The 12132-nt window shown below is 36.3% G+C and overlaps 1 long non-coding RNA gene across 2 annotated transcripts in view; it reads right to left on the reverse strand.

Moving 5' to 3' along the window:
* LOC120892557 (uncharacterized) overlaps positions 1 to 12132 on the reverse strand; it is a 34221-nt gene that overhangs the window by 10641 nt on the left and 11448 nt on the right. The window contains exons 2-4 of one of the 2 annotated variants that reach the window (XR_013426063.1): positions 9657 to 9774; positions 7990 to 8094; positions 6039 to 6093 (exon numbers count right to left, since the gene is read on the reverse strand). This is a non-coding gene — a long non-coding RNA (uncharacterized LOC120892557). The remainder of the gene's footprint in view (positions 1 to 6038; positions 6094 to 7989; positions 8095 to 9656; positions 9775 to 12132) is intronic. The other variant, XR_013426064.1, reaches the window with a different exon arrangement.

The raw sequence follows: 12132 nt of genomic DNA on the forward strand, positions 1-12132 counted from the left end.
TCAATGAGACCTGTCTCTAAATATAAAACAATATAAGGCTGGGAATGTGACTCAGTGGTTGAATGCCCCTGAGTTCAATCCCTGGTTACCCTCCCACCACCACCACCACCAAATACACACACACACACACACACACACACACACACACACAGGAATGGAAGGTAGACTTCCACACAAAGAGTAGAAGAAGGTGAATGAGGGAATGAGGGGAGCACCAGGAATTGAACGGGAGTAAATTAAATTCTGCACATGTATGATTATGTAAAAATGAAGCCAACTATTATGTACAACTATAATGCACCAATAAAAAACAAAAGGCACAAGGTAAAGAAACAAAACAATATATAAAGTGAGGCAGTGAGAATCCAGTGAGATGGTGTGTGTTGAGTACCTACTGCCATGATCTGTACATGGTAGAGTCTCAACAAGTTTAGTTTCCTTTCATGGCCCTGATTTCTTCTACATAAGCAGAAACAGAGTAGTGCCACCACCTGTTCTTCGGTAATAAAGTGCAGTGATGCTAATAATGATTTGAGCTTTTTCTGTTCTTTCCATGCCATTTCTTATTTCTTTCCATTCTTATTCTGAATTCTAAATCTTCATGTCCTCCTACCTATAGAAGTATTTCTATGGGAGCACTGGGAGCACTCCTAGCTCCCCACCACACATTCCTCACAATCTTTTTGCACAAGCCTAGAAAACATTTTATAAAACCTGACGTTGTTCTTTTACTTTAATATGAATATTGTTGATGGTTTATTTTTTTTTTGTAAAATGTAACACAAACTATTTTCTATTTTGGGGGGGGTAGTGAGAATACTTGAGATCTACTCTTAGCAAATTTCAAGTATACATTAGAATATTGTTAACTATAGTCACCACGCTGTGCATTGTATCTCCGGAATTTCATCTGATAGAATTTAAATTATATATTCTTTAATCAACATTTTCCCATCCTCCCACCCCACCCCTGCCTTTAGCAGTCACCATTCTACTGTCTGCTTTTGTGAGTTTGACTTTTTTAGATTTCCCATGTGATAGGTAGTGTTTCTTGTACTATGCCTTGTTTACTTCACTTAGCATAATGTTTTCTAGATTTGTCACTTTTGGGATAAATGGTTACCATTTCCTTCTTTTTTAAGGCTGAATAATATTCCACGGTGAATGTGTTGTGTATGTGTGTACATGTGTGTGTGTGTGTGTGTGCATGTGTGTGTGATTTATATCAATGTTCTTCATTCATTCATCCAGTTGTAGACACTGGATACTTAGTTCCATATCTTAGCTATTGACAATAATGCTGAAATGAACACAGAAGTGGAGATATTGCTTCAACATACTGACTTGATTTGCTTTGGATAAACCAGAAGTGGAATTGTTGGATCATATGATAGTTTTTAAAATTTTTTGAGGAAGCTCCCTTTCCTATAATAGTTATTCTGATTTACACTCCTACTGACTGTGCACAGGTTCCCTTTTCTCCACATTTTCACATCCCCAGCCAACCCTTAGTTATTATTTTATTTTTGTAATAGCTAACTCTAATTGGTGTGAGGTGGTAATCTTGTTGTGGTTTTGGTATGTAATTCCCTGACTATTAGTGATGTTGAGCATTTTTTCATATACTTATTGCCCATTTGTATGTCTTCTTTGGAACATATTTATTCAGGTCCTTTGCCCATTTTACAAATCCTATTTGCTTTTTGCTAATGAGTTGTTTGGCTTCCTTATATATTTTAGATAATAATCACTTTATAGAAGTTTGGGTTATAAACATTCTCTCCCATCACATAGGTTGTCTCCTCAGTCTGTTGATTGTTTCCTTTGCTGTGCTTGAACTTTTTAGTTGGACACAATCTCATTTGTCTATTTTTGCTTTTATTGTATATAATTTTAGCGGGACATATCTTTAAAACATTGTCAAGACCAGTGCTATGGAACTTTTCCTCTTGTTTTCTTCTAAAAGTTTTATAGTTTAGGTCTTATGTTGAAGTGCTCAGTCCATTTGAGGTCGATCTTTGTATGTGGTATAAATGAAGGTTTAATCTCTCCTTCTATACATAGGTCTCTAGCTTCAGAAAGGAACAATGCTTTCCCTGTTGTACATTCTTGATATTCATGTTCAAGATCAGTTGAACCGAAATGTTTGGATTAATTTCTGGGCTCTCTATCCTGTTCCATTTGCCCCTCCATGTTTTTTTCAGGTTAGTACCATATGGTTTTAATTACTATAGATTTACAATATCATGTTTTGCCATCAGGAAGTATGGAGCCTCCACCTTTGTTCTTTATCCCTCTAGATCACTTTGATTACTCAGGGTCTTTTGTGGTTTCATAGGAACTCTAGAATTGTTTTTTTTTTTTTCTATTGTGAAAAATTCCCTTGGAGTTTCTTTCTTTCTTTTTTTAGGAGATTGAAAGAAAACATTTTGTATCTGTGTATTTTGAAACTCCCCATCCATGAGAAAGCAGCCAAGAGTCAGTTTCCAAGAGGAGGAACCTTCTCGGGGATGCTGCAAGTCCAAGTCTGCCGCTTCGTTTCTTGTTCTTTCACAGATACTGTGGTGCCACCGTGGTGCTGCTGAGGTTCATTCAGGAAGTTCATTCAGTGGTCTTGCGACATCCTCATAAGGCAGTTTGTCCTCTGTTAAGAACCATCAATCAAATTCAAGTCTTTCCCTCTGTCTGGATCCCATTGACCATTTTCCTGCAGCTTTGATCTGGTCGGATCTGTCAGTTCAGACGTACTTTTGGAGTCTCTGTCCTACAAGAGATCTCCTTTTTCCTAATCTACTCCTTTGTCCTTTCTGTCCTGTCCCCTGGGATCCTCTTCACACTTTGCTGATCCTCCCAGGTCCACAGAGCCAACACCTTTGGGTGAAGTTTTCTCAGATCACGCGGATTCTGTCTTGAATGCTGACTTCTTATTCCAACTGGATCCATTAAAGAAGTTAGCTCAGCTGCGTGGCTGAATGGTAAGGTCTTCAATTGTTCTGTGTTAATTTCAAACCAATGGTTCAAGATCTTTCCACAATTTGGCCTCAATCCTTTTTCACCTGTTCCTCTTCCAAACCACAGGGTGAGCATGCTGCCAGCTCCCTTGGAATTGGAACATGATTTGATTGAATCTGTAGATTGCATGGGTGGTATGGATACTGTAACAATATTAATTCCTCCAATCCACTAATGTAGGATCACTTCCCATTTATTTGTGTCTTTTTCAGTTTCTTCCCTCTATGTTTTATAGTTTTCAGCAAACAATTCTTTCACTTCCTTGGTTAATTTAATTCCTAAGTCTTTTATTCTTTTTTAAGCTGTTATCAATAGAATTACTTTCTTTATCTGTTGACTTTATATCCTGAAACTTACCTGAATTTGCTCATTAATTTTGATAACATTTTTGGTGACATCTTTATGTTTGTCTATACATGAAGAATTATGTCATCTTCCAACAGGGACAATTTCACTTCTAATTTGGATGCCTTTTAGTCTTTTTTTACTAACCTAGTTTTTCTTCCTAGGACTTCCAGTATTATGCTCAATAGAGGTAGCAAGTGTGAAACACAATCTTTTAAAGTAGTGTATAATTAGATCCTACATATGTTTCAGAATTTCTTCCCTTAACTACTTCTTTCCACACCCTCTATGTCCAGCCAAGACATACCCTAGACATTGTCCCTTCTGGAAAAGTCTTCCATTTGGAATTAGTTTCCTCTTGTAGGCTCACTTGTGAAAATATATAAAGTCTAGCGTAAATGTCATCTTCTCCATAGATATTTTTCAGGCATACTGGTTTCTAATGAGGGATTTATCTTATGTTTCCATGTATAATCTGAAGTTTAAATTCTTGGTACCTAACCTGGGACAGAAGAATATTTTGATTAAATTACACTGTAGAACTATGTTACTTGCCCCATGAACTTAATAAAAGAAAACATAATACTCTCCTCTTCCCTTGTTTTGGGGAAGATCATCAGTTGTGAGCAGCAAGTGAAACCTCCTCGGGTCCCCTCATAAGCAAGTGAGGGTTCCAGCTCTGAGTCTCAGTTCTTCAGGGAAAGGGCTGGGAACAGTACCACCCAAGAGTAGTTCTTTTCCATCCAGTATAACGCACAATGTCAACACTATCATTGATTGAAGCATACGATTTATGAGCTATAAAAATAAAAACTTGATTGAATCAGTTTGGCCACCAGGCACACAGATTTTGGTCCTTTTTTTTAAAATAAAGCTGTTATAGTTTTTCCTATTTCCTTAACTTAAATATATAAATTATAAATTTTCTCATTGAATAATTAAAGTTCTTAATCTACGAGTATGGATACGAGCATCTTGTGAACTTTGCTAAGCAACTGTCTAAAAAGACCACAGTTTTAATTTTTTTCTTCAAGACAATAATTAACTAAGGTTTTTGTTTATTTATTAGTTGATTAATGGCTTATTGTTCAAAAGTGTGTAACTAAATTTTAATCTAGTTTTCAAACTGACTTTGGAGCTAATAGGAGTATTGACTATAGCCTAATTATGCATTTTGTAAGTCTTCCATAATGCTCAAAAAAGAAGATGATCTCTGTAGATAGAGCATATAGCGCTTATAATTTTATTAATTTTGTTTTTCAAAATCTTTGTATATCAAGTATATGACAGATTATGGATTAAAGTACATACGTGAGTCATCAAGGGATTTTGTTATAGTGAATTCTGATTCAGAAGGTGCAGGCTGAGCCCTAGGTTCCTGCATCTCTAACGCACTCCTGAGTGAGGCCCAGGCTGCTGATTGGTGGACCTCACTTTGAGTAACAAGGGTTTAGGTAAATGATTGTTCCTTGGTATTTTGTGACATGGAGACCAAGCATCCTCATAGATAGAGGCCTAAATTGTATGCATTCCTCTTTCAGATTAGGTTTACACTTCCAAGTTTCCATTAAGCGTTTGCTTCTCTTACTTTCTCTATCATTTTAACTTTTAAAATATTACATCATCCAATAATTTCTTGACTATGCGGTTTTCTTTTTATCAACATAATAATCATCTTGTCATGTTTCATGCTTCCTTGTCTTGACATATACTCCAAATAATGTTTATGAAATGATCCTGATTTCTTTTTGCTTGATTTTGTCCAATATATGCCTAAATGTAATGGGTGCCCAATAAATATTAATCGAACGAATGAAGTTTTCATCATCTATTTTATTATTTTTGACCTTTCTCATTTTGTTTCAAGAATTGATTCCAGTAGCCTCTTTTGGTGAGAGGTATCTTGAGTTTGTCTTCTAAGTGGTGGATTTGATGTCAAGAAAATCAATTCTATTCTTTACTACTTCCATTTTTTGAAGATTTTAAAATTATTGTATCTTGAGGTTATTATACAAGTTGTCCATTCATTCACTTGTATGTCACCTGGATCCTGGTCTTTATGTTGCCTTAATACATCAAAACATCTAGTTTATAGAGGCTATTCCATTCCTATACTTGGAAGACAATGCAACAATTGCTTTCTAAAATTATAATTTGTTTCTTCTATAAGGAAATTTTCTTTGATTATTGGGTGCTGTTTCCTTCCTTTAAGCTGCAGTATCCTTTTATAAGCTCCACTTTATCTTTATTCTCATTTAGTTTTTCTTAAATACATCTATTCAGATATTACATTTATCCAAAGATACAATGAAGGAGATAGTCGTAAGTTTCTATTCAATGCACTTGGAAGCTCCTTTTGCAGCTAAAGCTAACTATCTAAGCTCTGTGCTCATTTAGCATTGCCTAGCAATACAACTTCAATGCAATATGCAGTTATTAATTCAACCATATAATACATGATACTAGACCTTCTCATGAACTGTCTCTACATGCTAAATCTACGTTCATTTGCAACACTTTTCCCATAGTTCACTAAACATCCCAACATAACATGTACTTTCTCTAGAGCTCTTTCATATGATAAATTGCATCCATGGAAGTTCTGGTATGGAGAAAGAAGGCAGAGATATTTACTGCAGGTTGTGACTAGAGAGTAGAATATTTCTAGTGGGCAAAGATACCTTATGGTCAGTGCAGAATGTCCAGACTTTCTGAGGGTCATCAGAATGCTTCACTCTAAAAAAGACATAGAGAAGGGAAGTCGAACAAAATGCTTTTCTACTTTCTTGGGCTTATGAAGTCCCAATAAGATTCAAGGGCTGAAATATGTGGTCTATCTCAAATAATATGCTTTTTAATAGAGATGGAAAAATCTACTATGGCTTTTTGAATTTATGCTGTGGATGGCATTCTTTGTGGTGATTGTTTTTAGGTTTGTTGTTGTTGCTTGTGTGTGTGTGTGTGTGTGTGTGTGTGTGTGTGTGTGTGTGAAGGCGTAGGAGACAAACTTATTCTGTTTTCATATTAACCCAATAATTTAACCCCCAAATGCAATAAGCTAGAGAACTAAGAGTACTGTGATCAGACTTCCATTAGTAAGATAAGTGCTGGTGAGGATGTGGGGGGAAAGATACATTTATGCATTGCTGGTGGGACTGCAAATTGGTGCAACCACTCTGGAAAGCAGTGTGAAAATTCTTCAGAAAACTTGGAATGGAACCACAATTTGACCTTGCCGTCCCACTTCTCGGGTTATACCCAAAGGACTTAAAATCAGCATAGCACAGTGACACAACCATGTCAATGTTTATAGCAGCTCAATTCATAATAGCTAAACTCTGGAACGAACCTAGATGCCCTTCAACAGATGAATGGGTAAAGAAATTATAGCATATATACACATTGGGATATTACTCAGCCATAACGAAGAATGAAATTATGACATTTTCAGGTAAATAGACTAAACAGTCTTATCTGACTGTAATTTTGTTAAAACCCTCAAAGTGCAGTAGGAAAGTTCTCTATCCCCCAGAGTCAAAAAAGTCTTTCACAGCAGAGGTTCTCAAATTTTCAAAAGGCATAGTGCTTTGAGTTCATGATATCCTTTATGGAATATCATAGAATATCGCCAATAAATTCAGAGTAATTATGTAACTCTGATTATAGCATACATACATAGCAGCAGGTGTCAAAAGTTTAAGTCTATGGCAGAAAGAGAAAAATTATATTCTTTGCTTAATGCTACTTCCTAATAATTTCACTGCCTAAATAATAAGTTTATACACATATTTTTTCAATTATTTGCTTTTAGAACTTTACAAATTGGCTTTATGATTAAATTTTTATTGAACTTTTCTTTCCACTCTCCTAAGAATATTATTTATATGAGACACCAAACACACTCTGCTTTGAAACTTTGTTGATTAATTAATTATTCCAATCTGTTATAACATGATTAGAAAGAGATCAGGAAATTATCTTCATGGATCAGGCATTTTTCTTGATCCTTTGCCTCTTTTCAGTTCCAAGTAGACTTTAATACCATGAAATCAGGATTATGTGTTCTTTGTTTTCTTGGTAAGGACAGAGATTTTGAAATACAGTTGACTTGTTTTGTCATTTCTCCTGGAACACAGCCACATGACTAAAGGATGATAAATGTTCGTTTTTTTTCTTTGTATTATTTTCTTTGGGCAGCAAACAGGCTGAAACTGAAGAGGAAGCCACAGATGGTTGTGTGTGTGTGTGTGTGTGTGTGTGTGTGTGTGTGTGTGTGTGTGTTTAATGTGACTGCTCCCTTTCTTCTTGTTCTTGTAGTACTGGGGATCAAACTCTGGGCTTTGCACATGCTAGGCAAGCACTCTACCACTGAGCTACTTCCCCAGCCCTGGTGGTGTGCTCTTAGTTGTGTATACGCATGTTGAGGAGAGTTTGTTTCCTAAAAGACCAAGAACTTTTCACTTATTTTCCACATGGTAACACTGTGTTATGCGAGCAATGCAGATTATTCAGTGGCCCTAACAAGGCTCAGATTCCACAATGACAGAGAGTGGTAACCAGAAGAGAAAGTAGATGTTTCTATTCAACATCCCTTTCAGCTCTAGCAAAAACCAACAAAACAACAAAACGAACTGTAAAAGACATTAGAATTTTCCACCCATTTCCAAAGGCCTCAGGATTAGAATTCTTTGCTTCTTCATAGCACTGTCTCCTTCTACAACATTCTTCTCAGTTGACCTGAAATGAAACATCCATATGACTGGTGAGCAGAGAAGTGTGGATTAAGATTGTTGCTATTCATTCCCTGGCTTTGAAGTAAGACAATAAACTTCAAGGCCAAATTAATAGGGGAGAGAATTTTCTAAATTTCTTCTTCTGTATTACATCCTCTTTCCAAGAAAGCCTTGGCTGTCATGGGCTTGATTAATTATTCCAGCCTCATAACAGGATTAGAAAGAGATGGTTCCATGGGTAGTAGGGCTTGTGGGAAAGGAAAAGGAGAAGGAGAAGCAGAAAACAGATCTTAATGCCTTGATTTCAACTCTCTAGCTTCAGCCAGTATTGGGTGTTAGGAAAGAGCAGGTATATTACAGAAGAAGGGAGCTCTTGGGTCTTATTTGGATCCTTGCAAAGAACCCAAACACAGGCCAAGTTGGGATGGAACTACATCAGAGTTTAGTTTGGCAACAAAGAGAGTGATCAAACAGAGATCACCTTGAAGTTTGCTTTTCATTGCAAAGCATGGACAGAAACTAAATATTCCTTTATCTCCTAATTGCAGGGTAGAGCCAGGGAGAAGGAGGGAAATGATGGAGATATCAGGTGATTTGAGAGTCACAGGGCATGGATAGGGGAGGTGTAACAGGATCTCCAAACTTGTCTTGGGATGAAACAACAAAGTAAGGGGCCACATGGAGTTCATGGGGTTTGTTGTTCTAGAGAGAGCTAAGGTGACCCAAGTGGTCAGGAGAACAGCACTGGGCTCTGCCTACCAAGATAAACCAGACCATGTGTTGCCCCAGGTGAGGCCCTCTGCCACCAGTGCAGTGGACAAGCAAGCACCCAGGCAGATAGGATCCTCACCCCAAGCATGAGGACTGGAGGAAAGGAGAGCATTGCTAAGAGACCCAGTGATCCCAAGCCAGGTGGCACGAAGGCCTTCCCGAGTGCCCAGGGAGACAATCAGGGAGAATCTAGGAAATTACACATTTCTTTTTACCAAAATATAAAGATCACAACCTGAAGTGATTACTTAAATTATCATGCTGGCCATCTTTTTTTTGTTTTTTAATTTTAAAATGTTTGGTACCAAGGATTGAACCTAAGGGTGCTTAACCACTGAGCAACACCCCCAACCCCTTTTATTTTTCCTTTTAAGACGCGGTCTCACTAAGTTGCTTATGGCCTGGCTAAATTGCCAAGGTTGATTTGAACGTAGGATCCTCCTAACTCAGCCTCCCAAGCCACTGGGATTACAGGCAATGTGCCACCACTCCTGGCTACCCAGATTTTTTTATACATAATTTTTAGAATACATTTGACTGCATATCTAAGATGTGGTATGCAAAAATTTCAACTCTGTTACCAACAAATATTGAACAAATTAAAGAATAAATGAGGGCTGGGATTGTGGTTCAGTGATAGAGCACTTGCCTAGCATATGTGAGGCACTGGGTTCAATTCTCAGCAGCACATATAAATAAATGAATAAAATAAACATCCACCAATGTCAAAAATTTTTTAAAAGAATAAATGAAGCAAATAGGACATAAAAGAAAAAAGCAAACAAGGTACTTAACGTTTTCGTCTACATCAACAGTAGAACTCCCCAGCAAGGGAAATATTAAAACCTAGGCCATTGCTTTAGCACTAAGATTATGGTTCTTTCCCAAGTGCTAGTCACAGTTAAGGGTGGACCTGAAAAAAAGCATAAAGTAGATATAATTTGTTTTCAATTCTCCCATGACTCAGCTTTCTACTAAGGTACCCAGTTTATTTATTTATTTTTAACTGTAACAAACATCGTGCTCTCGGGGAAGATAGATATTAATTACAAATCTCAGAATATATTTATTGATGCCAAATGATGAAAGCCTTAGTACTCTTATAACTTCTTCAAATACAACCAAATCGAGTTTCCATAGCAACTGCTTTGGATTATGAAAAAGATATAGGAGGTAAAGTAAAAATGTCCTACCATATACATAGTGTGGCCGTGAGCACATCAACCTCTTTGAGCCTTTTGCTTTTTGCAAAATAATTGCTCTACCTGCCCTGTTCAGTTTGATAAAGATTAAAAGAACTACTTTAGTAAAAGTCCTTTGTGATCTTTTAAAAGTGTAGTTATAGTCATTAAGTCAAGGACCAAATGAAAGGTATAGGGAGGAAGGCCTCCAGAATTCCCTTAGTAGTGCTGTGGACACTGCTCTGGGATTCTTTAATAGCATGGATTCTGTAAGAAGGAAAGAGGGTTCTACACACCCATGTAAAGTACTGTGGTCATAGAATGCTTAGATGATTCCCTCCTAATCCTCTCCTAAAATTAAAGTAGCCAGGGAGCACAGGTGGGACAGGACACTGGTCTCATTTTCCCAGAGAGGTACATATAAGTGGTGCAGAAGGAGGTGGATTGAAATGAAAGCCTTCATGATGTAATGTGATTGTCTGCAAGGTCAGAGCTCCCTACTGTCTCCAAGGTCAGAGCTCCCTACTGTCTCCCAGCAATGAAAACCTTGGTTTCTAGTTCAAGAACTTCTAGTTTTGTTAGTCTTCCTCAGATTGTGAGGAAGACTAATGAAATTGCCTGTGAATTTTCACTTCTGTCCATGACAGCAGGGACACTGTTTTTTTGTTGTTGTTGTTGTTGTTGTTTTGTTTTTTGCTCATTGTCATCTAAGAAATTATACATGTTATTTATATGATGATTGATAAGCTCATGGTCTACACAAACCTGTGCTACAGCTTAAACAATTATAACTGGGTACAATATGTCTTAGATAGAAATTTGAAACAATCATTATAATTACAGAAGTAATTAAAAATAACTCACCTTTCACAAAGTGTTCTAGTTCAGACAACTAATTATATGACCACCTCACAGGTAAATCACCTACATGTAAATCAGAACTTGTGAAAATGGACATGCTTTTTAAAGCCCACATTTAACCAGCTTCCAAAGTCTTCCTCAGTATAAAAAAAGTTCAAAGTTTGAAGAATTAGAATTTCATTTTGTTTTAACTAATAGCTCTGATGGTGGTGATATTGTAGCAATTAAAGATTAAATAATAAAAACACTAAACTTTTGCTACTTTAAGGCTCATACAAGTTCATCTAGGATTAGAAAGAGCAAAGGTGAATATAATTTAAAATATTTAGAATCATAACAAAATTACCCTCAGCAATCAAAATGTATATTAAATAACTGCATAATATTCAAATATTTAATCTTGTTAGAAAATGATTATTTAAAAATCTCATTTAAGTGTTCACTGAAGGATTTGAAAGTGGTCATTGTATTGAAATACTTCAAGATTTATTTGTATAAAGTTGTAATAATTTGTTAGTTGGCCATTGCAGAATAAATGGAATGGTTAATATAAGAACAAATGAAAAGTATAATAGCAACTCTATGTGGCTTTAATCAGATTTTTGAAGTGATTAACAATCATGCATATGGGTTTCTTGTTATTGTTTTGTTCTGTTTAGTTTCAATTGAGATATCCAGAAGATCTTCTTCATGTTATTTACTGACAGAGAATTGAACATTACCAGAATTTATTATGGGCCTGTATAACATGCTTAATGGAAATACTAAAATCCTGATTGCCACAGTTTTGCAAAAGATTGTCCAAACAAGCTACATTTAAGATATTTACCATGGGAAACAAATATTAAGAAGTTTTCTTTTCAATGAAAGAAAATCAGGAAAAAAAAGCAAGGTCATTCTTATGTAAGCATTAGGTATCTGCCTACCACTCATTTACCTGGAAATTCAGGAACTGCAGTAACTGTGACTGTACCAGTTGCATTAAGCAAGATCACAGTGATATCAAAATAATATTGTTCATTTAATGTCAAAAATAAATGTCAAGCTGAGATACCTTACCTACAATCTGAGCTGCAGGGAGGAGAAGTAGGAGATGCTAAAAAAAAAAAAAAAAACTTCAGGGATTACTATTTTTCTTGGGTAAACTCAGGCTTCAGGAAAGTAAAAGTTAAAAGAAAAACTGGAGCAAAATATATGACTTTGTCTCTAAAAGAGAATCAGTCAAAAAG

The sequence above is a fragment of the Ictidomys tridecemlineatus genome, chromosome 9 (assembly GCF_052094955.1).
Source record: "Ictidomys tridecemlineatus isolate mIctTri1 chromosome 9, mIctTri1.hap1, whole genome shotgun sequence".
Taxonomy (NCBI): domain Eukaryota; kingdom Metazoa; phylum Chordata; class Mammalia; order Rodentia; family Sciuridae; genus Ictidomys; species Ictidomys tridecemlineatus.